The 25,144-nt window shown below is 43.3% G+C and overlaps 1 long non-coding RNA gene across 1 annotated transcript in view; it reads right to left on the bottom strand.

Annotated features, from left to right (window-relative positions):
* Positions 1 to 24,773, bottom strand: part of LOC144289771 (uncharacterized) — a 41,956-nt gene extending 17,183 nt beyond the window's left edge. The window contains exon 1 of the long non-coding RNA XR_013357688.1: positions 24,603 to 24,773. This is a non-coding gene — a long non-coding RNA (uncharacterized LOC144289771). The remainder of the gene's footprint in view (positions 1 to 24,602) is intronic.
* Positions 24,774 to 25,144: the final 371 nt, after the last annotated feature.

Here is a 25,144-nt window from a genome sequence, read left to right as displayed (position 1 = left end):
CACCTGAGGCTGGGGGAAGCTAAATAATTTGTCCATATTCATGCAGCTAGGAAGTGGCAGGACTTAACACTTGAATCCATGCCCAGATATCTGCCCCAGATGCCTACCCTTGTTAACCATGATTATAGACTGGATTTAGGAAATACTAATGGTGCCATTAGCTTTAACAGCACTTGATTACTTGCTTTGAGTTTCACTGCTTCTGTTGAAACCAGAAATAATTCTTATGAGGTGGGTAAGGCATGGGTTATGGTCACCCCTTGACAAGTTAAGGACTGGTGCTAGACAATATGGCATACTCTTGAAGAGGGCCAACAAAAGAGTTGTTTGGGTTTGAATCATAGTTGTGTCACTTCTGGGCAATATGATTGCAAGAAAACCTGCTTAGCCTCTTTTTTTGTTTTGTTTTTAAGATATTATTTACTTATTTGAGAGAGAGTGAGCAAGCAGGGCAAGGGGCGCAGAGGGATGGAGAGAATCTCAAGCAGACTCATCTGAGCTTGGAGCCCCCCGAGGGGCTCAATCTCATGACCTTGACATCAGGACCTGAGCCAAGACCAAGATTTGGACTCTTAGCTGACTGAGCCACCCAGTCACCCCCTGCTTAGCCTGTTCAAAGCCTCCTTTTCCTTATTTACAAAATGGAAATACTGCAGTGCTTATCTTACAGAGTGGCTGAGATTAAATGTGACAATGCATGTGCAAACCTAAAACACTTGCTATATACTCACTACTCAATAAATTCTAGGTAGTAGTAGTATTGTCCCCAATTAGAGATAGTTCAATGTAGAGTCAAACAAATTATTTCAGTTCAATACCACCCAATCAAATATATTTCAGCTATTGATTATTGGGTATCCAGCAGGCAGCAGTGTTCTAAGTCCATATATCTTGATTCCTAGTCCTGTGTGTTCCTTATCATGCTCGGGTTTCTCTATTATGAAACCCTTGGTCTTGTGTTGAACTGAGCAGCTCTGGACATGAACAAGTTCTGTATTTCTGGGGGAGCATTTACTGCTCTCCAAGTACATTTCTTCCTTCCTGTTGCTTCTCTCCCCCACTGTCCTCTTCCCAAACAATATGGAACTTCCCACCCTTTCTCTGTCCTGTTTGGAATCTGTCTCAGGGCACCACTGGCACTCAGGAGCCCATAGGGCATGGCCAAGCCCTCCTTGTAGCCCCTAAAACAAGAAAGTGGTAATCCTAGTAATTTTCACCTCAAGGGCAGCAGTATTTTAAAGCTCCATGATGAAAAAAGCTGTAAGATGGCCATCCGTGTACAAACGGGAATGGATCGCAACCAGGACCTGAGTCACAGCCAGCACTCTGCCTGACGTGAGTGATGAAATACAACATTTAAAAACCATTGCAGAGATCCATAATGGGGCTCTCTGGTGGCCTCCTAGCTAAAAGGCTTCCACTCGAGTGCCCAGGTGCATGGAAGTTTGTTTAAGATGCATAATTCATAAAGGGTACATAGCACCACCCCTGAATAACTACTCCTCCCTGGCTCAGGATTAGATGGATTGGCTGCCTCTCACGAGAGGATCACTCTTGAAATCTGGCATGATCACACCCTATGGCCCCCAATGGGCCCCTGGCTGCTCGGCTCTGCATTCTCTGTAAGGTTGATCCCACCAGATACCTGCAAAAGTGCGCATTCCTGTGCAGGTAAAGTTCTTACCTCTTTGTAGACAGTTTCAAATAGAGTCTAAAACAATGACAGCATCTCTGAATCGGGCATATTTTCATTCACCACCATTATGCCAGGATGCTGGAACTAACTTTTCCTGACTGTTTATTGCATTAAAAAAAAAAAAAAAAAAAAGATGATAGAAGAGATTCGGAGATTCAAAAGGTGGCATAAATTCAGCACTGCTCCTAAGTACTTTTGTTTGAGTTGACACGAGCCAGAAAACTATCTCCCTGGAATCCATGAGGTTGCCCAGAATATTTGTCATCCAATGCCCAATAATGACATAATAGTCAATTTAGAGGTGATTTATGGTGCTCCTGGCAGGACCGATAAGGAGTAGCTGCAACAATAGGGGTTATTTGGGGGAGGCATTCCTTGTGCTGGAACCTGCCCCAAATAGCCTTTTCTTAGCACACTTTGATGACTTTTTTTTTTTTCCCCCGGTATGACAATACCAGCTCCTTTAAAACAATCCATCAAACTAAGCTAGAAGACAAAGATAACTTCATGCCCTGAAAAACTTTATGTTCTGGCTCAGCCAACAGCCATCACTCCTCTCCTGTGCTCTGCCAGTGGGCATTTCCCACCTGATCCTTGTATTTCAACTTAAACACAGGCTCTGTCCTCGTTTGCTGGTCAAATGTGTAAAAAAGTGAAGGGTACCAACGAGAGGGTCGTATTAGCTATTGTTTACGATCAGTGTTCATTTAAGGTGCTCAATGCAGTGCCCGTCTCTATTATGCTAAACGGTAAATGGTGGATTTTCTTATCCCCATTTTGCCCATTTCCTCATCTGTAAAAACAAAAACAAAAACAAAAAACAAAACAAAAAAAACAAAAAAACAATCTAAATCCTAACAGTAGCAGGAGCAGAAATAGCAGCACCAATTAAAACAGTAACAGTGGTTTCCTTTTACAAAGTGTTTAGGGGGGGCAGGTACTTGGAAAAAGTCTCTTATTTCTCATTTTATTATTTCTGACAACGCTGAAGTAGGGATCCTTATCAGGATCTTCAATTTTCCGACTAGAAAACTAAGAGGGCGAGGTCAAGCGTCGTGTTGCAGGGCGCACAGCTCGGAAGTCGCAGAAAGGACCTGAACGCAGGTGAGAGAGATTCTCACCCCAAGACCCGACCCTGGCTTGCCCAGAGGCTCTGGAGAGAAACTCCTAACCTGTAGGTAGACAGCAGAATCCGACCGAGGGAGATGCTTCATCACATGTGGATTTAGTTACTTTAAAAAAGAGGAAAGCTGCTGAATTGCTTACAGACTCTTGGCTACGTCTTTTATTTGAATAAATCCACTAAAAAAAATAATAATAAATAAATCCACTAAGATCTCTGGAGTCTCACCATTAAGCTGAGTGCCTGGCACTTCTAACACCCCCGTGGTCGGCACCTGAGTTAAGGGCAGCCTGACCTTCGTCAAAAGGTGGGGACTGGCCCCAGGGATGGGCCGCAGTGTTATATAATGTGTGCTGATTTTGCCTCTTGAAAAGAATTTTATCAGCCCAAGTAGAATGAAATAATCCTTTTCTAAGAGTAGACAAGGATATTTTTCTCTGGCTGATTTGAACTGCTTCCCTTCATGTCTACCACTTACTGACTACTTACTAATTGCCAGCCACTGAACCTAGAAACACTCTGGATACATTATCTCATTTAATCCTCAAGGCTATTCTGGGAGACAAGAGTCCCTTATTAACGCCCACGTTTGCTTGTTTTTCTGGACCTTCACTTGTTTTTTCTAAGATTTTTCAGAGGGTATAGAAGAAACCTTAAAAATTATATTGCAGTGTGATCTGAGCACATGGACCCTTTATTGCTCTCGGCCTCCCAGTGCGCTGTGGCTCTCTACAGGGGTTCACTGAGCCAAGGCTGGTGGGGAAAATAATTTCATAAGAAGCAACACTTTCAGCCAGACTCATCTTTCCACAAGTTCCCAAGCCAACAGTTGTTTTCACTGAATTGAATGACTTAGAAAATATTTGAAAACTCAATTTAGTCAATCTTCTGGGGCTATGCCCCCCCTCTGTATCCTTCCTGATAGAGCCTGATCAATTTTCAGAGCACGGTAGACACTGTGGCATCGCTAATCCTAATTTACATCTTCAGTCAACAGAAGCTTCTTGCTCCACTCATTCTCTGATCCTGTTTTCTCATTTGTTTTTTTTTTTTCTGTTTTCTCATTTGTGAATGGGATTATCGATCATCCTAACAGATACTTCTGAGTACAGATTATGTCCCAGATACTGTTCTAAGTGTTTTACATTTATTATCTCATTTAAATGCCACAACAGTATCAGGGTGCCTGGGTTCCTTGGTTGGTTGGATGTCTGATAATTGGTTTAAGTGAGGATCATGATCTCATGAGTCCTGGGATTGAGCCCTGCATCAGGCTCTGTGCTCCGTGGGGAGTCTGCTTGAAGATTCTCTCCTCTGCCCCTCCTGCCTCTTGTGCGCACGATCTCTCTCTCTCTCTCTCTCTCTCTCTCTCTCTCTCTCTCCCTCTCCCTGTCTCTTCCTCTGTTTCTCAAATAAACAAATCTTTTTAAAAAAAATAAAATAAATGTCACAACATTCTGATGAAGAGGAACTATTAGTGCTTCTGTTTCATAAATGAAGGGACAAAGCCTTGGTGTTCACAGAGCTAAGGAATGATAGCGTTGGGATTCAAAACATCATGGACTGACTCCAGGGTTCATCCCATTATCCACTATCCCTGGGGTTCTCCAACCTGAGTGAGAGTCGGAATCACGGAGTCTGCCAATATCTTGGAAACTGTACGTTGTCCTACCCAGGGCTCTGCCCTCAGGGTGAGGACTGCAAGTATAATGACTGCAATGAAGTTAAGAGTTTACCACAAAGGACAGCAGTTTATCAGAATCACAAGAATAAACACGAATTCAATTCGAAAGGCAGGCAGGCTAGTAATTAAAGTTATGTGTTGCCTAATGCATGAAAGCAGATGTCCCTAAATGAGTGTTTCTCATACTATATCTTACCAGTAAACTTGGGCTGAAATATATATTCATGAATCTGTTCACCTGGAATATTTCATACTGAAGTAGCAAATTGGCCTATGCCCAATGGCCTTATATTCAGAGCAGGCTTATTTTTGCCTTGAGGAGGAAATATGATTTTTGACACTAAGTTTCACTACTAATAACTGGGATATTTATCTAATTCTATTGGGATATCCTTTCAACTGAGAGATAGGGCTAGTGACACTTCACATGTGAATCAAGAGCAACTCTATGCATTTCTATAAAGACCTCCATTTCACCTGTAGCCCAGAGAGCAGATTTCCAACATACTGTCCACAGCTGTGAATATTGATCATACTAACATCAATGCTGGCTCTCGTGTTTTGAGTCCTACTTCCTTTGTGTCAGACATTGTCTTGAACTCTTTTTGTCTAATCCTGACTATAAGAGATAGTTACTGTGATAATTGATTCCCATTTTACAGATCAGAAAACTGAGGCAGAGAGAGGATGACACACAGGCAATAAATATTGGAACTGGAATCTCATCTAAATGCTGAAACTCTAGAATTCATGAATTTAACCATTTCACTTACTCCCTTCTGTGTTTGCACTGATTATATCTTAATGAGAAATGGCCCATGGATAGTGAATTAGTAACAACAAAAATATCAGTAGTTAACATGCACCGGGCCCATATTATATCCTCCTTCCCAATGTGCCAAGTCTTTTTCAATTAATACTTTATCCATTTACATCTATAATGTACAGATGTATCTTTGGTTTCCAGAGGGTAAGTAGCTAGAACGTTGCAGAGCTGGCACTTACCCTGGGGTCTGCTTCAAGTAAAAAAATAATAATACATACTGTTGATTTAACTCCCATGGTCATCCAAAGTGGGGCGGCATTCCTGCCTTCTCTATATAGGCACTGGACTTTGGAAACAGAATGTTTGGAGGTCGTTATCATTGGAACAGATAAACTCCACATTTTTGCTCCCAGATAAAGGCATTTTAGAAAACATCTTTGTTTTTTCCCAGATCAATGGTTATAAAGAACACTGGGTAGCTCAGTGACCATTGGCTTGGTATTAATGAATAGGCGTACTTTTGCACTGCATAGTATACACAGAAACTCGCCCTCTTGGAATTAGGTAGCATTTATGAAATGTCCAAATAGGCCATGCTCCAGTAAAGAGAACTAAGGTTTTTTAATAAAAAAGAAAGACTTCTTACTTTTCTCTGCTTCCAAACTTCTGTAACTCCCAGCTCTTTAGGGGGTGTTTCTGGGCCTCGGCCCTGTTTTTTGACTTCCCCAGAGGCTCGTAGTCCAGTGGGCAGGTGTTGACCAGATCCCTCCCCAAGCCTTCTTACCGCTACTGATTGGGTCAGAAAAGACACCTGATACAAGGTGGGCCAATCAGGGCTCTCTCACTGAAGTTCTGAATTGGCTCTACAGTATAGAACAGATGATGAAAGAGCTCAAAGGTTATCATGTCACCATGTTATCCATTCATACAGAGTGGTGGGAAAAGCCATTCAACAGAGAGAAGAAGCAGATATACAAAATGAAGTAAAAAGAAGAGAACTTGGGGTTCCAGAAAGAAAGCAAAATAGCTGCCCATCTCTTGGTTCCATTTCCTCTCTCTACCTTAAGTGCATTCCTGGCCATGGGACACACTTCAGTATCCTCATGATAAAAGCCCTCACCCCTCCTTTCAAAAACTTAATCTAGCTTAGGTGGGCTTATAATACTCCAAATTTAAAAGGCCTTGACTTGGTGACAATTTTTGTCAAAAACAAACTTATGGGCAATTCTAAATTAAAGCAGGCGGAATTCCCTAATGGTTGCTGGAAAGGAGAACCGTTTCATTGCCTTTTTTTTTTTTCCTATTGAAAAGGATCTTCTTGAAATTGCGATGCCTTGTTCTTTAGCAAAAACATGTTGAATAAAGGTTCCAGGTTTGGGATCCCCAGAGCTAGACCCTGAGACAAGGCTTTGAGGGGGAGCAATTTACTTGGGAGGTGATTGCAGGAATCAGTAGTAGTGGAGGAGGGAAGGAAGGGTATTTATCACACTGTGACTGCCATGGGGAAGAGAGGCTTAATTCTTCTGAGGGAACTCTGGGAGTTAGCTTAGACCATGTGTTGCGGAGCCATCCTCTGTGAGGGTGCAGAGCTGGGGTATTTATCGCCAACTCCCACCAGAAACTGGCTGAGGGTTACAGTGCATCTTCAGCCTGCTGTTCAGTGGCCACCCTGCTTTGATGACCAGAGAAATTCCCCAGGGGAAGCAATGCAGGTACAGGGAGTTGGAAGGCCTGGAGGTACGTGGTGAGGTCTTAGAAGCATGTGAATATGTGTGGGACACTCATGGCTTCTCTGCTGCCAGCTCATGTAGAAAACCTGAATAGCTAGGAAAGACTTTAAAGCATATACTGAATGAGAAGTTTGTTCTACTCTGTTTACTGGAAGCAAGTGGTTAAAATTTAGTGTACCTTTCAGCATTTTGTTCCTCTCTAAATTTTTGTTCTCAGATTCCTTTTTCTACTAACAGGTGGGACTGGCCAAGGGATGTGAGCTGTAGGGTCTTCTGGACCAATTAAAAGGACCCAGATAAAAATATTTTTTGACTCACAACTAGAACTGGAGGAAATCATTCTAAGCACAGGTTTCCCCTGCTGTCTGGAAGTAGAGCGCTTTCCTGTGAAAACTTTCAGAAGCAGAAATGGGGTAAAGTAAAGAAGCAATTAGCATTTAATTTATATGGAAACATTTCTGAGCATTCCTAGACCCAAACAATAACCTCTCTTAGGCTTTTCTGGTAGTTGAAGACCTATTTTGCTAACAGATGCACAAAATAAATGCAGATAGAGCACAGATGCTCACAGACACAGTTCAAAGCTTGGCAGCTCGGTGCTGAGGTGCTGGGGGTGGTCTCCGGGGAAAGGGGCTTGGTGGGGCCGCTCTCTGTGTGCGGGGTGAGCGCTGGCTCTGTTACGGCTCGCTGCAAAGCCAGTGATGAGTGCTATTTTTGCTCCTCACCGTTTTTCATAAAAGCCCAAATCCTCTTTGGATGGCTTTCAGTTAGCCAAAACACATACTAATGTAGGTCTTTTGTAAAATGAAATGGTAGAATGAGAACTTTCAAAAAGCACCTGTATTCACCTCCTCTTTCAGGTTGCAGAGCTGGAAGAAAGGGGACCAGCAGAGAACCACCTGCTCACAGAGTGGTGACATATTTATTCAAAGGGGCCACAGACAAGGCTGTGTAGCTCCTGATAGGCTTTGTATATGTGCTGAGTCGTAGGGGGTGTAAGAGGTCTGTGGAGAAGCCAATGGTTGAAAGCCCAGGGAACGGCAAATTTCCTTTCCTTATGCCCCCCGCCCCTTAAGGAAACACTGGAAGCAATCCCTTACTTGGAGCTTACAGAGGCTAAACAAGCAGGTGAGAAAGAGGGCACCCAGGGCCCTGCAGAGAACAGGAGCGGAGGCTGATGTGACTACTATCTGCTGTGCGGAGCTTGGGTCAGAATTCAAAATAGGCATCGTTCAGCGGGCACTGGGCTACTTGGAAGTGCTGATGCTCCCTCTCTGCTAAGCAGCGTCTCCTTGCTTTTCTCTGCTGCTCCTAATGTCATTACCTCCTTTCAAACTCCCTAAGCCCCATCCATCTAGATCCTCTGGCCTCCCTATCCCGACTTCTGGCCTCTGGCGATTGTTTTCATGTGGCTGCCTGTCAGCATCCGACCGGAGGTTTCCCTGTGTACATGCCTATTCCTCTACTGGTTCACAATTAGTTTGGGGAAGGGATGGAGATAAACAAAGATAAAAGAGAAGAAACAACGCATTATTTTTTATCCACATTTCTCCCTGGCTGTGGTTCAATATTCTACGATAATAGCATGGTGGGCAAACACAGGTCTGAAGTCAGGCTGCCCGGATTCGCATCTCAGCTCTGCCTGTAATGCTTACAGTTGTCGCCCATGTAACCTACCTGGGCCCCAGTATCTGGCACAGCTAGGCCTCAACAAGTATTTGCTGGGTGAGAGAGTGAGTAAGACAATAAAGAAACGTCCCTTAAATGTTGAGAATTCAAGCAACAGACTTAACCTGTAACATCAGTGAGGCCTGGAACAGGAGAACTAATGAAGTCCCCAGCATGGCTCCATCCCCAGACTGTAAGGGAATCTTGCATAAATGTGTCTGTTTGTAGTTTTATTTTTTTTAAAGATTTTTATTTATTTATTCATGGGAGACACAGGCAGAGGGAGAAGCAGGCTCCGTGCAGGGAGCCCGACATGGGACTCGATCCCGGATCTCCAGGATCATGCCCTGGGCTGAAGGCAGTTCTAAACCGCTGAGCCACCCTAAACCACTGAGCCACTCAGGCTGCCCTGCATAAATGTGTCTGGACACCCTGCCTGTATGTCCAAGCTCTGCCTTCCTCTTCAGGGAAGAACAGCCACTACAGCATCAGTGAGGCTCAGGGGTTGTGGTCTTGGGAAAGAGGCCTGGAGAAGAGCACCAAGCAGGGGCTAGGCAGTGGTCTTACGGCCATTTGGGCTGAAAACCTGGGATTCCAGCCATTCAGAAGGGACACAATCACTCAATAGGTGCAACCCTTCACCCTGTAGGTTCCCTTTTTGTGCAGAGGATACATCCAGAGGAGGATCAGCTGCATCCACTTTGTGAACTTTACCAGGCTGTACACTTACAATTCATGAATTTTTCTGTATGTTAGACTTTGTTAAGATTTAAATGAAAGATAAATAGGTATATATAAATAGTAAAAGCAGATCGTAAATGTTAACAGTCATTGAATCTAGGATATAAGTGTGTACCTTGTATAATTCTCTCAATTTTTCTATGTGTTGAATTGTTTAAAAATAAAAAGTTGGAAACATTATAACAGTGGTAAATACTCTGAAGGCAAGATTCATGGGGTTATAAAACCTCATAACAAGGAGTGGACCTATGCAAAGAGGTGTGATCACTGCCAGGCCATGTGGAACCTTGTGAATGGGTTAAAGGCTCTGGCTCCAGTGTGGTAGCCCCATGAACTCACAGCTTCACAAGTAAACTTGTAAGAAGTAGGAAAAGGCACGCCTTCTGTCAGGCACACCAGTCCACACCAGGGCACCTGGATTGGAAAGCAGGCCCTCTGGCATTGTGAACTAACTACACCATCATGGACTGCCTGTCTGGGGAAGGATTTGATGAGAAGTTACTTAGGTAAAGAGGTGGAAAAGGAACTGCCCAAAGCAATCAGCAAGGACCAAGATCCTGAGATAGGACAGCACGATCAGGGAGGGACTGACAGGGGCCCACTATAGCTCAGGTGCAGGGAACTTGCAAGAGCTTGATGTGACCTAAGGCAGGAAAGATAGGCAGGGAAGAGAAGATTGGTGACGTGGAAGCACAATTACCTAGTAGTTGTAGACATGTTGAAAAAACCGGGTTTTGTCAGTGGCTAACTATGATGTGGGACTTATCTGCCTAAACCTCAGCTTCCTCATCTATAAAATGGAAGAGTCTTATCTTAGAGGATTAAATAAGCTCTGCAGTGTAAATACATGGAACACAACAAACTAGTAAGTGTTCACAGAATCTTTTCATTGTTGTATTCCCCTTCCCTCTTCTAGCACTTGCCCGTTCACCGTCATAATCACTGTTGTCATGGCAACTAAAAAGCTCAGGTCCTCATTTACGCACCTCATATGTATTAACTCATTCAATCCTCACAACAAACTTAAATTATATAGGTATTACTTTGTATCCATTTTACAGATGAGGAAACTGAGGCTTGTTAAGTGATTTGGCCAAGATCACACAGAGTGGCTGAGCCAGGGTTTAACTCGAGGGCCCAGATTCTAATGACTGCATGTTTAACTACCCTGGAGTATTGGTTCTTTCACAAATAGGCCAGAAGGAAGGACATTCACATTTAAAAGGCTGGATCCTGCAAACTGTCCCTTCTACATCACACCAGCTCTGAGGAACAGCCCTGGGCAAGCAGCACCACCGCATTACTAACTTTGTTATGAACACTTTCCTGTGTACACACCCCAGGGGCTACGATGCTGCTTTGGATCTCTTCCTATCCATTCTAACAATTTTCTCAACCTTGAAGCAAACCTGAGCTGGAAGAAAAATGAAATCAGCTCTTTGGAATGGGAGCATCAATTTTTAACCACTCCTGCCACTGGGTGTTAGTGGTGCAAAGCCTGGGGAAATGTTGATCGGTCATAGGCTCCCTGTATGGCATGAGGCTGTGAGGTTAGACTGGGGTTTCAGAAAGTGAGCCAATCTCCACACACACACACACACACACACACACACACACACTCCCCTTGGCTCCCCCCCCCCCCATTTTGAAGAAGCTATCCAATATATCTCGCTGCCTTAGCCCAAATGATACTGATTTGTTTCCATAACTCTGAGCTAGCTCATTGAGGGACCAGTGGGAACACAGAAACCTCACTGGCTAATTGAACAGGGAAATTTTTACATAAAGAATTATAAACTAGAAGAAGGTGGTTGACTATGATAAAGGATGAAAGAGATTCTAAGGGGACCAGAAACCACCAGTGAAAGGACAGCTCCTCCTTCTAGGCTGAAGAAGAGGGAGCATGAGGAACAAAGGACCCAAGTCTCTTCCTACAACTCAGGGTTCTGACCTCTTAAGAGGGCACAGCTACCACCGAGCATGGAACTACTTAATCCTTTTGAGAGCATCAATATCTAGTTCAGTCTCTTTAAAGGTAATATAGGAGCCCAACAGGTATATAGAGGGTGTGTGCTAACTTCTTCCTCTGGCACCACTGCATTTAAATCTTACAGCTCTGTGTGTGTGTGTGTGTGTGTGTGTGTGTGTGTGTGTGTAACTGAAACACTAGGGAGATGCCCTGTCAATTCCATGAAGCAAAGACTTTCTTTCATGCATTATTATATCTCTAGGTCTTAGTATAGTACTCTGCATATAAAAGACCCTCCATGTATATTTATTAAATGAATGAATGAATGAAATGAATGAGTGAGTGAATGAATGCTTGGGCTTATCCTATGGCATATCTGTGCTACACCTTTGAGTAAGTAAAGGAGGTCACACACACCCCGATCTGAAAATCAATGGAGGAATGAAGTGCTGGCCGATTGTGTAGAATGGGACACTCAAGACTTAACAAGCTAGGGCCTCCTGTGTGAAAATGGCTGCCCAACTTTAGCAGATTGCAAACATAATTGGCTTGGCCTGGCCAAGCATCTTCTGGATTATGGCTCATTATGGCTAGTTTTTTTTCTTCTCATCTTTGAAAAAAAGGCCTTCCCCTGACCACCTTATTAAAAGTGGCCTCCTTACCCCATCCCTCAAATTATTCTTTATCAGAGTGATTCCTAAACTTTGCTGCCCATTAGAGTCACCTGGGAACCTTTTCAAATCCAAATTATAATAAAATCCCAAGACAGTATAACAATGTGACTCTGAGTATATGTATATATATGTGTGTGTGTATATATATATATACAGTATATGTATACATATGTACATATGTATACATACATATATGTATATATGTATATATACATACATATACATATATCTTCATATGGAGCATATATATCTCTCCATATATATGTATGTATGTATATATATATATATAGGGGTTGTGGTCTTGGGAAAGTATATATATATGTGTGTGTGTATATATATATATATATATATATAGAGAGAGAGAGAGAGAGAGAGAGAGAGAGAGAAAGAGAGAATAGATTTGACAGTCCAGAAGTAAACTGTGACATTTATGCTTAATTAATTTTAGATAAAGGGAGAAAGATAAGCCAATGGGGAAAGAGTATTTTTTCAACAAATCTTGCCTGGAAAATTTGATATCCACAGGCAAAAAATATGAATTTAGACCCTTACCTCATACCATACACAAAAGTTAACTCAAATGGATCACAAACTTAAATGCAAGAGGACTACAGAACTTTTAGAAGAATATTTTTTTGTGATCTTGAGTTTGGCAAAGAGTTTTTAGATATGACATCAAAAGCACAATTTATTTAAAAAAATTACAAACTGGACTTCATCAAAATTAAAAGTTTTTGTACTTCAAAAGACATTGTTAAAAAAATGAAAAGACAAGCCACAGACTGGAAGTATTTCCAAAAGTATATATGTGATATAAGACCTACATCTAGAATATATAAGACTTTTTACAACTCCATAAGAAGACAAACAACACAATTAAGAATGGGCAAAACATGAGAATAGACATTTCACTAAATAAGATACATAAATGGCTAACAAGCGCTTGAAAAGACAGTCAACATCATTAGGCATTGGGAAAATGCAAATCAAAACCACAATGTGATACCACTTCACACCCACAATAATGGCTATAATCACAGACACAATAACAAGTGCTGGTGGGTATGTACAGACCAGAATCTTCATAGGTTGCTGGTGGGAATGTAAAATAGTCCACTCTGGAAAACAGTTTTGAAGGGATTCAGAATGAGGTTCCTCAAAGTGTGGCACTTTGGCACGTGGATTACTTAGAGCTGAAATCAATCAAGGCCTAAAAGACTCAGGAAAAGCATTTTACTTCCTTCTTCGTTGTCTAAAAGAATTTCAACAGAGGGTCTGGTCCAAAATAACTATCACCAGAGATAGCAACAAAGAGTATGACCCAGGTGTGGTAAACTAGGGGAAGCTTGGCAGAGCCTGGAGATTAAATTCCTCTCTGTGTCCCACTGTCTCTGCATGGCTAGACACACATTTTTGTATCAAACATCTGCTCTTCCTATCTTCTTGTAAACAGTCTTCCTCCTCTTTGAAATTCCAGACCCCTACCACCTTCTCCATAGCTCAGGATGCATATAAGCTCCAATTGCCTGCCTGTCTGTGGGTCTCATACTCTTACGGGCTCCCATATGCATGTAATTTAGTTTTCCTTCTATTAATCTGTCTTATATCAATTTAAGAACCTAAAAGGGTAAAGAAGAATTTTTACCTTCTCTAAAGTTTGATAGTTCTTTAAAAAGCTATACGTAGTTACCACATGATCTAGCAAATAAACTCTTCTCTACACAAATTGGCCAGTTAATACATAGAAAGCATTCTACTATTATGAGAGTTATACTTAATATTATTATGTGTCTACCTTATGGGGACACACTGGAGAACAAAAACAATTATGGCCCTTTGTCCTCTTTGGGTATTATGCTTCACTGTGGGAATAGATCTTAAGCAGGCATAAAGATGTTGGCCATCTTTGAATGTTACCAAAGGCTAACCTTCTTTCCTATGTTCATTCACCTAGTTTTGGGTAGGTGCTTTTCTTTGCTTTTTATATGCTTCCTGGTAAACCAAGACTCAGCACCAAATGTAAGCTCCCAAAGGCACAATATCACAATCTAACATGCATGCCCTCCTTACTGCATGGAGACTCACTCTCTTAGCTTGGATTCCCCTAAAGCAGAGGCTAAGAGGAGGATTCTAGTGTAAATTATGTATTTTGGAGGTACCAGGAAACGTCAAGGGAGGAATAAGTAAGATAAGAAAGGAAAGAAGCACATAAAGCAATGTGTTTCATGTCAGATACCACTGTAGACAAGTGGAACTCGATGCCAGTGGGGAACTCTGGGAAGACTAATGAATTGTGCCAACTGAGGGCAAAGAGGTTGAAGTATTTTCCACTGGCTTCCTATTTGTTACTGGCTGAAGGTTACTTCTGGGACTCTTAAGTCTCCATAGCTTCAGATTTGCCAAGGATGTTCCCTTAGCCAGAGAGGAAGAAAACTGAGATGTGCAAGTATTTAAAATAAGCAGCTTTCCATAGGTAGAGTGAATGCCAAGGAACCGGACATGAGAAGCTCAGAGAATATTGGCAGGGGGCAGGGAGGTGACAGATATTTTGCCCTGGGAACTAGATTATGAATAGACAAGAAACAATCCAACTTTTGAGTTAGTGGCTCAATGAGGCCAACCTTGAAGGACTGAGGTATTCTGTTTCAGAAAGGTTTTGGAGAAGCATGGGAAAAAAAATAACAAAACCAAAACTGTGTCTCAGAGGCCAAGTTAGTAGCTGGCAGCATGGAGAAAAAGCAAATTGAGTTAAACAGAAATGATATTTCATTTACCTTGCCATCCCCTCTGATGGCCACCTACAGGCCCTCTGAGGAAATACCCAGTGACCATTGTCCCTGACTTCTGTTCTTAGGCTAATGTTACAACTTTGTAGGTACAACTACCAACCTTCTCTGGGGTGTGTGCTTGTGGATGTGTAGCATTTGGGGAGGGAGACATAAAACGGGCACTTTAGGGGTCCACTGGGAGTCCAGGGCCCAGCCCATGGACAGGCAGTTACTAAGTAGAGCTGAAAGATCCAAGGCAGCCAAGCTGTCCTTTCGTTTCAATGTGGCACTTTTCCCAGCTAAGGTCTTTGGTGGCAAATCAAATATTCTATTACATTATTTTCCAATTTCAGGCATTTCCCTTGCTGGACTCTCGAGTGGTATGTTTTCCAAGAGTTCAGAAACATTGTCCTGCTCACCATCTGCCTTGATGGCCTGACATATTGGACATTGACTCTAGGACCAAAGCACGTGTGGCCCAAGGATGCCATCTTGCCACCGGCTTATGGCACCTGAGAGATGGCAGAAACACAAAGCTCTCACCCCAGCTGAACTAAACACTATGGCTCCGGGCAAATGGCCTCTCCAGCCCTGCTGGCATTTATTAAGCCCTTGCTAGGTGAGCCTAGATTAGATTCACCTTAAAAACTGCACCGTGTCCCATTTTTCAATGAGTAATAGGACAACTTGGCCTTTCCCAATATGGTTGTGCAGCATCTGTAAGATATTGAAGGCACTTAAATACAGCATTTTAGTACCAATTTGACCTGATTAGGTGTGTGCCGTCAACAACTGGACCTTGGCTCCAAAGCAGGTGGTTTGTTTTTCACTTTTGCTGCCTCTTCAGCTCTCCTGTGAATCACTGTCTAAATTTCAGGGGACCACATCTGAGAATAATTCATGGTATTTGAAGGGAGCAAAGAGGAAGAGGCACAGCTGGCCACAGAACTTTGCAGCTCTCTCAGGAGCTGGCCTGGAAGAGCTGCAAAGGACCTGAGCCAAAGATTCCACACCCATTAGTCAGTGTGATGAAGAGTGATTAGCATTTAGTACAACCATGGCAACCTTCAGATTCAGACAGGTCCCTGCTCCCAGCTCCCTGTAAACCTGCTCAATTCCAGCTCTTGGTAATACTGATGTCACTAATGGGTGACACAACTCATTGTCATGAGTTCCTCCACGCCTACTCCCTACAACTGTGATTTGAGCCTGGAGGGATGTGTGTGTGTGTGTATGTGTGTGTGTGTGTGTGTTCAGCTGGATGGAAACCAATGAAAGCAAGAAAGAAGAGGGGCAAAAGTAGAACAAGGATGCAGGTTAGGTAATCACTCCAGCAGGTATGAGGTGGAAGTCTGAGGACACTTAGTGCAGCCTGGACCCACACAGGCCTGGGAATTTTGTGGCTGAGGTAGTGCTCCTGGCACAATTGGTTGGGTTCAAAGACAGTGCTTGTGAATTGGCTGAAAGCAGCCCAGTGCTGTTTTTACTCTGATGAATGAGATATGGTTATTCTCACTGAATCAAGGCCTCTCAGAACCACAAGCCCAGCCCATTCTCCTTCCCAGCATAGGAACATTCTCTACCACACTCCTAACAGGTGGTTATGTATGGCCTCTGCTTAAGCCAAGGGTGGTTATCTTAGCTACCTTCGGGGACAAGAAAGCTAAGAACAGTGAGTGCAATGGAGCTCAGTCTAGAAGAACAGGGGGATGAGATCAACCAGAAACACATGCTTCATTGAACAGTACTGTGTGTGTGTGTGTGTGTGTGTGTGTGTGTGTGAGAGAGAGAGAGAGAGAGAGAGGGTGCCATCATTTCAATTAATTTTTTTTTGAACATTAAACTTGAAGAAAACACCGAGTGAGCAATCAATATCCATCCAAATGCAAGTGACACTTCATGGGCCACCAGTTTATAGCCCTGGCTTCAGCAGGCAACAGGGAGCACAGCTCAGAAAGCAACTCATTACACATAATAGCTTCTTTCATGTACTCATCTCTTTATAAATTCTTTGTTCCATTGGCCCCATTCATTTTTTTCCACTCATTCAAAAATTTTTTATTAAGTAGCTACTATGTTCTTAGGTCTTCTCAACCAGGGGATCCCTTCAGAAAACCCAGAGACTGGGGCACTTGGGTAGCTTAGTGGTTGAGCATCTGCCTTTGGCTCAGGTCGTGATCCCGGGGTTCTGGGATTAAGTCCCGTATCGGGCTTCCCGCAGGGAGCCTGCTTCTCCCCTTTCCTGTGCCTCTGCCTTTCTCTCTGTGTCTCTCATAAATAAATAAATAAAATTAAAAGAAAAAAAAGAAAGAAAAGAAAAGAAAATCCAGAGACTAAGACAAGCTTTCTCAGGGAGAGTTCAGTGTGTCTATTGGAGGATAATCTTCCCCTCCTTACCCCAAAGGCTTCTCTTTCTAGATCAAACAGTTCATTTTCTCCAACCCTCCATTCCTAAAATGTCAGGGTTTCTTTCATTTCCAGTTTGTTAATATCCTTCTTAAAATGTGGCAAAACTAGTGTAAAGTGCTAGTTTATGGACACATTACAATTTTTCTTAAATACTTTGCTGCACATATGTTAATGCATTGCTGCTCAATGCACCTACCACCCTTTTATGGTTTATCTGGGTTTTGGTGTGGGCACATATCTTCATTTCTAAGAATCCTGAGACATAAAGTGCTCCACAGACATCTCTGCACGCAGCAACTACAATCTGTTTTCATATTCTTCATAACTTAATGGAACAGAGTACATGCACAGCCAAGCTTATTTGCTTTCTTGTGCTTGTATTTCCAAAGGTCACAGATTTCAGGCAGAAGTGCCACATGACATAAGCATTTCCAGGAGCACTTGAGGAAAATAACATTAATTGCCTGCGACTCTAATTGGCTTTATAACAGTAGCCAGGCCAGTGGCTGGGAAAAAGACACCCCAGAACAGCTGTCAAATACACATCCTGGCAGAAAGGCATCAAACACAGAGCCCTTCCTGCATAGAGCTGACATTCAAGAGGCCCACACAGACCTGGAGATCAGAAAAATCTCCTTCCATCCGATGATTTTCAAATCTGCCTAATTTAAAATGGTTTCCGTGGAGCATGCAAAACATGCCACATTTCAGCTCTGGCTGGCAGTAAGCTACACTTGGAGGATCAAAACCCCAAACCTACCAGTCATTAGCTGAGTGTTTAGGAATGTACACAATGATTAGGCCACAATTATATTATTTATCCAGCCTTTGCTCGGCCCGTATTTTGGTAATTAGAGATGATTTGGGGAGGACCACATGGAAATGAACAACCTCAGTCTGCCAAGAATAGCATGCTCGAGCAATCATTCAAGTATCCTCACATGATTGTCCTGTTTGTTTCCTCTCTAAACATTCATCAGGAATTAGGCATGAGCTCTGGATAAATTTTTTACCTCTTTTTCTTTTGAGAGGGAGAGTAAGACTGCCCATGGGGGTGTTGGGGAGGGGCAGTAGGGGATGAGGAGAAGGAATCCCAAGCAGACTCTTGCGCAACACAGGGGCCAACTTGGGGCTTGATCTCACAACCCTGAGATCACCACCTGAGCCAAAAGCAAGAGACAGATGCTTGGCTGACTGAGCCACCCAAGCACCCCTTTACCTCTTGATTATATATGAGATGTGAAAGCAGAGGCCTGTATGAATCATGAATGTTGGGGCGGTAGCTATCCACTTTCAGGGTTTGTGTTGCTTCAGGAAAACCAGCTTGAGATTGGAGACTAGGGTCTGATCCTGAATGCTACTGCCTAACACTGACCAAGTAAGTGGACCACCAGAATGACTTTCAGGGAGATTCAAATGCATCTATAGAAGTGAATTAAAAAATATGAAGCACCGTGCTGAAGTACTGAGATACTATCATTCTTGCAATTCTATTTCCCAGGGACACCTCTTCTAAAACTCTTAACAAATAGTTAGAGTGATGTCCTGTCATGGTTTGTCTGTTTGTTTTGACCAGAACAACCCAATCAGTTACCCAAAGCCGTGGCTACTTTTGCTTCTCCCACAGGTTGTGAGCTACAGATCCATGGATAGATTGAGCCCAGAGAGAAATTTTATTGGACTTGCAATGTTCCGTTTCTGGTGGGTTTGTGTTTTTTTTTTTTTTCCCCAAATTGCCTTGCTTGTCAACATTTTACATATGGGATTTTTCAGATTGATATTTTCATTTGGCGTTTTCACAGGCAGGGTTCAGATTTCCTGCTTCTATTGAAAAACGGGAAGATTTGGCAGTGCCGGCTTGCATTCCCCCCAGCTGCCAAGGCCAGGGCTGAGTAGCAGCTGCCCGGAGGGTGTGTACTCCCCACCGCCCCTCCTGGCCTCCCTCACTTATGGCTTCTGTCAAAACCCCAAAGGCATTTGGATATTGACTCCTGATTTTCCCTTTTTGTTTCACAAATAGTTCCTTAAAATATCAAAAAGGATAGGAGCAAGAAGAATAAAGGAAGCAATGAAACCAAATGAGCAGCTTATTGGACATTAATAAATAAGAACAGAGATACCAAACATTATTTATGAGAAGTAGTAGAGTAACGTGGTTAAAAGTATGAACAAAATGCTAAAGCAATATTAAATCATGGCTCGAGCCCTTTATAGTCTAGGAACGTTACTGAAGCTGTCTGGACCTCAGTTTCCTTACCTGGCATGTGAGAAGAACAATAGGACTTTTTAGAATTCTTTTCAATGGCAGCAATTTGCTAAGCACCTGCTGTGTACCAGACACGCTTTGGGCACCTGGTGATCCAACACTCATCCAAAGTCTGTACTCACATGGTTTCTATTAAAGGAGCAAATTCACGTTAAGCACTTAGAATAATCTCCGGCACATGATAAATACTCATTTATTATCATTTTATTCACAATATGCTGTCTACTCCAAAGTAGTTACTTAAATCAGAAATGCTAAATCTGTTAAAGCTTGTATTTTATTTCCTGATAGTGGTCGCCAGAAATACAGCGTTAAGAATGAATCTGGGGATCCCTGGGTGGCTCAGCGGTTTAGTGCCTGCCTTCGGCCCAGGGAGTGACCCTGGGATCTTGGGATCGAGTCCCGCGGGCTCCCTGCCTGGAGCCTGCTTCTCCCTCTGCCTGTGTCTCTGCCTCTCTCTCTCTCTCTCTCTCTGTGTCTCTCATGAATAAAAAAAAAAAAAAAATTAAAAATTTAAAAAAAAAAAAAGAAAGAATGAATCTGAAGCCTTGTCCAAGCTCAGCAGAAAGAAATGCAGGGACTGATTACTGATGTTGACATGGGCCTGTGTTACACATGCGGAAATTTATTTTGATGTTTTGCAATCCTAGTTTAAAGAATCCCTAACTTCCCTAAGTTCAATTTCTGCAGCTATAAAGGTTTGCCTCTCTTGTCGTACAGACTGTTTTCCTGAGACTCCTCGTTCAGGGAGAGACGAAATCATCATCTCCAAGTTTTTTCTTTGCAGGAGGCAGCTCAGAAGAACCAGGCCATGCTCTGCTGCTGCAGATGTGCTGAGAACACGCAAGGCTCGAAGGGCTACCAGCCTGTGATCAGGGAGGGTGTGAAGAGGTCTGTTCCAGTAACCAGCTCTGAAGACGAACCTCTCGGAGCTACAAACCCAACTCCAGGGAACCGAAATGCCTGCTCGGTAAGGATACGTTTCTCTTTAATAAAATATTTAAAAGGAAAGACAGGAAGATAAGAGCCTTCTAAACGCAAATCATTCCACAAGACCCCAGTTAGCCGCTGGCAGGTCTAGAGGCCACAGCAGCTCTGTGGCAGTGCCCGCGCCCTCACTGATGTCTCAGGCTGGATTCCTGCCCCGCAAGTCTGTTCTCCCGCAGATCTGGACCAGGCAAAGGTGGGAAAGTCGTGGAAAGTTTCTTCCATCACAGACAAATCCTAATGTTCACTCTCTGCAAACTCCTCCGGGGCAAAAAAGAAATAAAGTCTTTCCCAGCGCTATTAACTGTAAAGCTACGGTCCTCCCAGGAAGCGTGCACCTGCTGCCCCAGCCAGTGTTCTGCGGTGTGTCGGCAGCATCGCACTCGGCGGCCCGGTTCACAGGCAGAAAGAATTCACAGCCACAGGCTGCTGATGGGAGAGGTCACCAGATAATGAAATAGAGGAAGCGTGTCTGGGCCTCTGGGTTAAAGGTGAACAGGCGAGGTGACAACCTGTTATTAAGCGGACACAAGCAATAATGTTGGGGGCGGGGGCTGGCTCTGCACAGCGGCCCTTCCCAATGAGCTCTCCTCGCCCCTCGGACACCGGGTGTTGGAGAATGACCCTCACCAGGCTGCTCACCCATACTCTCAGTGACAGTTCCAGAGGATCCATATTGCACCTGTCCAGGCAAAAAAAAAAAAAGACAAAAAACCCCCAACTCCGCACCCCCCCAAAAAAAACCCCAAAACCAAACAAACAACAAAAAACCCAGGTGTGAGGCCAGGGTAGGGAGACTTTCTGAAAAATGTGACAGCACAGAAGGATGGCCCCCTGTTCCCTCCGTGGCACTCTGGGCTTTTTTTCTAAACACCTTTCGTGGTGTATCATTAATTATTTATATGTACAGCTACTTGTTTACTGTCAGTTTCCCCCACCAGTCAGTAGGCGTTTTCATGACACAGAGCAGGTCAGGTCTTTTTTGTTCTTTGTTTTTGTTTTATACCGTATTGTTCCTATACTCTGGCACAGGGGCAAGAAACTTTTTCTTTAAAGGGCCATTTAGTAAATATTTTTGGTTTGGGGGACCATAAGGCTTCTTTGGTGATTATTCAACTCTGCGGCTATAGCTGGAAAGTGGCCATAGATAATAAGCAAACAAATGGGCATGGCCATGTTCCAATACAAATTTATTTACAAAAATAGATGGTGGGCTATATTTGGTCTATGGGCCATTTGCTGCCACCTGATGTAGTGCAATAAATCATTAATAAATCTACAAATGTATAAAATAAGTATTTTTAAAAGATTTTATTTATTTATTTATTTATTTATTTATTTATTTATTTATTTATTTATGAGAGACCCACAGAGAGGCAGAGACACGGGCAGAGGGAGAATCAGGCTCCCTGCAGGGAGCCCGATGCAGGACTTGATCCCAGGACCCCAGGAACATGACTTGAGCTGAAAGCAGATGCTCAACCACTGAACTACCCAGGAACCCCTAAAATAAGTATTTTCATGTCCTCGTTGTGTCCCGTCACCTAGAGACAAGAATGATGGATCATGATTTGAAAGCAGGGTGGTGAGGATCTGGATCTAGGTACTGGAAGGGGGGCCAGGGGCTCTTAGGGTGGAGAATGTTCTGTTTCTTGGTCTAGGTTCAGGTTACACAGTGAATTACTTTGTGAAAGTCTATCGGGCCATGCACTTAAATTTGAGTACTTTTCCACCCGTATGTTATATTCTGAAAAAAAAAGCCCACAAGCTGAGAAATAAACATGTAAATAAAATAAGAGCTAAAGAGATAAAGCAAAACATCACTGCCTGCTCAATTTGATCTTCCCTAGTAACAGGTGACCAAAAAAAAGTGTTTCTCAACAAATTTTGAGTGTACACCTAGAGGATCAACTGCTTCACCTCTCTGCAGATACAGGTAAAAATACAGCTGTTTGGTCTTTCAGTTCCACAGGTAAAGTTAGAATCCTGATTATGAGGTGAGCTTGGAAACCAAAGAGAGACTATGAAACCTCTCTGAGCCTCTGATTTTTCACCCCTGAAATAACTGTGCTTATCCCAGAGCTCTGTTGTGAGGATTAAACCAGCTAATATATAGAAAATGCCTCCAACAGTTCTAGTGTCACCTAATGTCCATGATTAGTACCCCGTGAATGTCAGGTAATAATAAAAAAGACCATAATGGAAAGAAGGTGTGCTGGGTATCTTTCATTTGCTCCCTCATGCTTTCTCCATCCTTCTCTGCTCCCTGTCCTGTAGTTGGCCAGCGTGGGCCCTGTCAGATGGCTCCCCTGCCCCCCCTGGTTTTCAGGGTGAGCATTGAGGCATGAGGGACAGCTAGGTCAGGGGGTTTATTTCCCCTGGCTCCTCTCCAAGGCATTCCGCAATGAAATGGAGGTAAGCACCCCTTTCCACACAGCTGCTCTGTCTTCAACTCCCCATCGATGATCCTCCCCATGGATGGAACTGCCCCCTGCTGATAAGAACTATGGGGTACTGGAATATTCCCATGATTTCCCCCACACTGTGTGCATATCTTCATCTTCAGTTTCTCAGGACTCCAACAAATGTATCAACCACACATTAGGAAAGTGAGTTCAAATATTGAGTGAGGCAGGAAAATTTCGGAAGAGTATATTGTGCTTTCTTCTGTCTCAACGATGGGATGTGGGCAAACAAGGTGTATTTTTTCTCTAGGCCTGGTACCAAAAGGTCAAAATAAGGCTTTGTTGGTCACATCTGGGCTTTCTTGCTTCAGGAGCTGATGAAGCCTGTGTCACCTTGTCAGCGGTGAAAACAGCAGTTATGGGCCAACCTAGATGCGGGCTTCCTGTGGGCATGGATGCTCAGGGAGGTGCAGGCCACTTGGCCTGCATCCAGTAGTGATGGGGGGTTTCAAGAGAGAAGGGGGGCTCACCTTTACTCCCCTAAACAAGACTTCTGGTGGAACAGCTGTGGATTTTTGCAACTTTGGCAAAGGGCTCCCTCCCACACTGAGCCTGTCGCAAAAAAGTATTTGCCCTCTTTGAATGCACACGTGGGCCTGGACGATGAGCCCTACAGCAGTGATCGTGATGTGCCCGGACTTAGAAGCCTTTCTAGTTAGTTGTTGGATCCCTGAAAACCCCACAGGATTTCTCTGTAATCTCAAAGAATGTGCTTTCTAAATCGTAACTGGATATACTTAGGCAGTAAGTGCCTCAATGATTCTGAATTTGTGTGACCTGAGCTGGGCCTCTAACCTGAGTCTTTAGCATCTACCCTGCAGACGCCAACGCGAGTAGTCCAATGAGCACCAGGAGGTACTATGATTACCCCCACTGTACAAAGGAGAGAAATAGAGCTTCTGGGGGCATAACCTTCTCTAGCTCAATGGGCCTGGGGTCTAGGCTAATACTGGTTGAGCAAGAAAAACTTAACAAATCGCCCTTTCTTGTGTGTGTAGCACTTTTATACCCAGTTTGGAAGCACAATTCTTATTTTATTCTGGGGAATTCTTCCCAAATCCAGATGTTTGAAAAATTCTAAGAGCTGAGCGCTGTTGTACTTCTTCTTTCACAATCAAGGAAGGTGGAGCACTTTAGCTAGCAAAAACCCTCCCCAGTTCCTTACTCGGTAAGACTGGTCTGGGACACGTAATCTATGAAGGTGCCAGCAAAACCAAGAAATGTCTCCCACCTTGCTATTAGGCACCAAGCTCAGAAAATCAAGTAAAACAATCAACTCAGCTGCTCACAAAGTCAGCAAAAAATGTTTATGTAATTAATCTTCATCATGGCAGTTCCGTCACAACATTAGTGTCAAATATACCCCAAGAATAAATGTAAATTGTAGGTACAAATCAATTTACCTTATGCATTCAGCAGCAATTCCACTTGCCTCCACATACTCACTTAATAGCTCTTTGAGGCTTATAAATAAATAGCTACTGGTCTTCAGAAAGATGCAAGTCTGCAAACTGAGATCCGAGCTAAAACAACAAAACAGTAGTACCACGACACCACAGGCATTAGGAGATGCCCGAAGATGTACTGGGAGTGACTGTGTCAGCCCTTCCTGGGGAACAGACTGTCAGCTCTAAGCTGTTCATTTTCTCTTCTTACCTTTTTTCTGTTGCTAACAGTCTCCTTGCCACCAAATCTTGGAGTTGTTGGACAGGTGGGTTTTCAAGGGTCCCCAGACAAAGAATGAGGCCAGACTTGCTTCCATTCCAAATGGTGGTGGAAATGGATTCTCTTTCTCCTGTGAACTATCCCAGGGATTTCCTTTCTGATGCCCTGGAGAAAATAGAAACATTTTTAAAGGACCTGGAAATGCAAAGATCTTACCATCAGGTAAAATGTCAAAAAACTTTAACTAGGAGTGTAGCCCTTGCGTAAGCCTGTGTTCCCCCAAAATCACTTCTTTGTCTTTTTGGCTGCTTTCAGATGGGATGAATTTAAGAGGCTTTCTCTACTTTGCAAAATGTTTTATCTTTTTTTTTAAATTTTTAGTTATTTATGATAGTCACAGAGAGAGAGAGACAGAGAGGCAGAGACACAGGCAGAGGGAGAAGCAGGCCCCATGCACCGGGAGCCCGACGTGGGATTCGATCCCGGGTCTCCAGGATCGCGCCCTGGGCCAAAGGCAGGCGCCAAACCGCTGC

This window comes from Canis aureus, chromosome 19 (assembly GCF_053574225.1).
Source record: "Canis aureus isolate CA01 chromosome 19, VMU_Caureus_v.1.0, whole genome shotgun sequence".
Taxonomy (NCBI): Eukaryota; Metazoa; Chordata; class Mammalia; order Carnivora; family Canidae; genus Canis; species Canis aureus.
The sequence above is the reverse complement of the archived record's forward strand: the minus strand, read 5'-3'. Positions and strand labels throughout refer to the sequence as shown.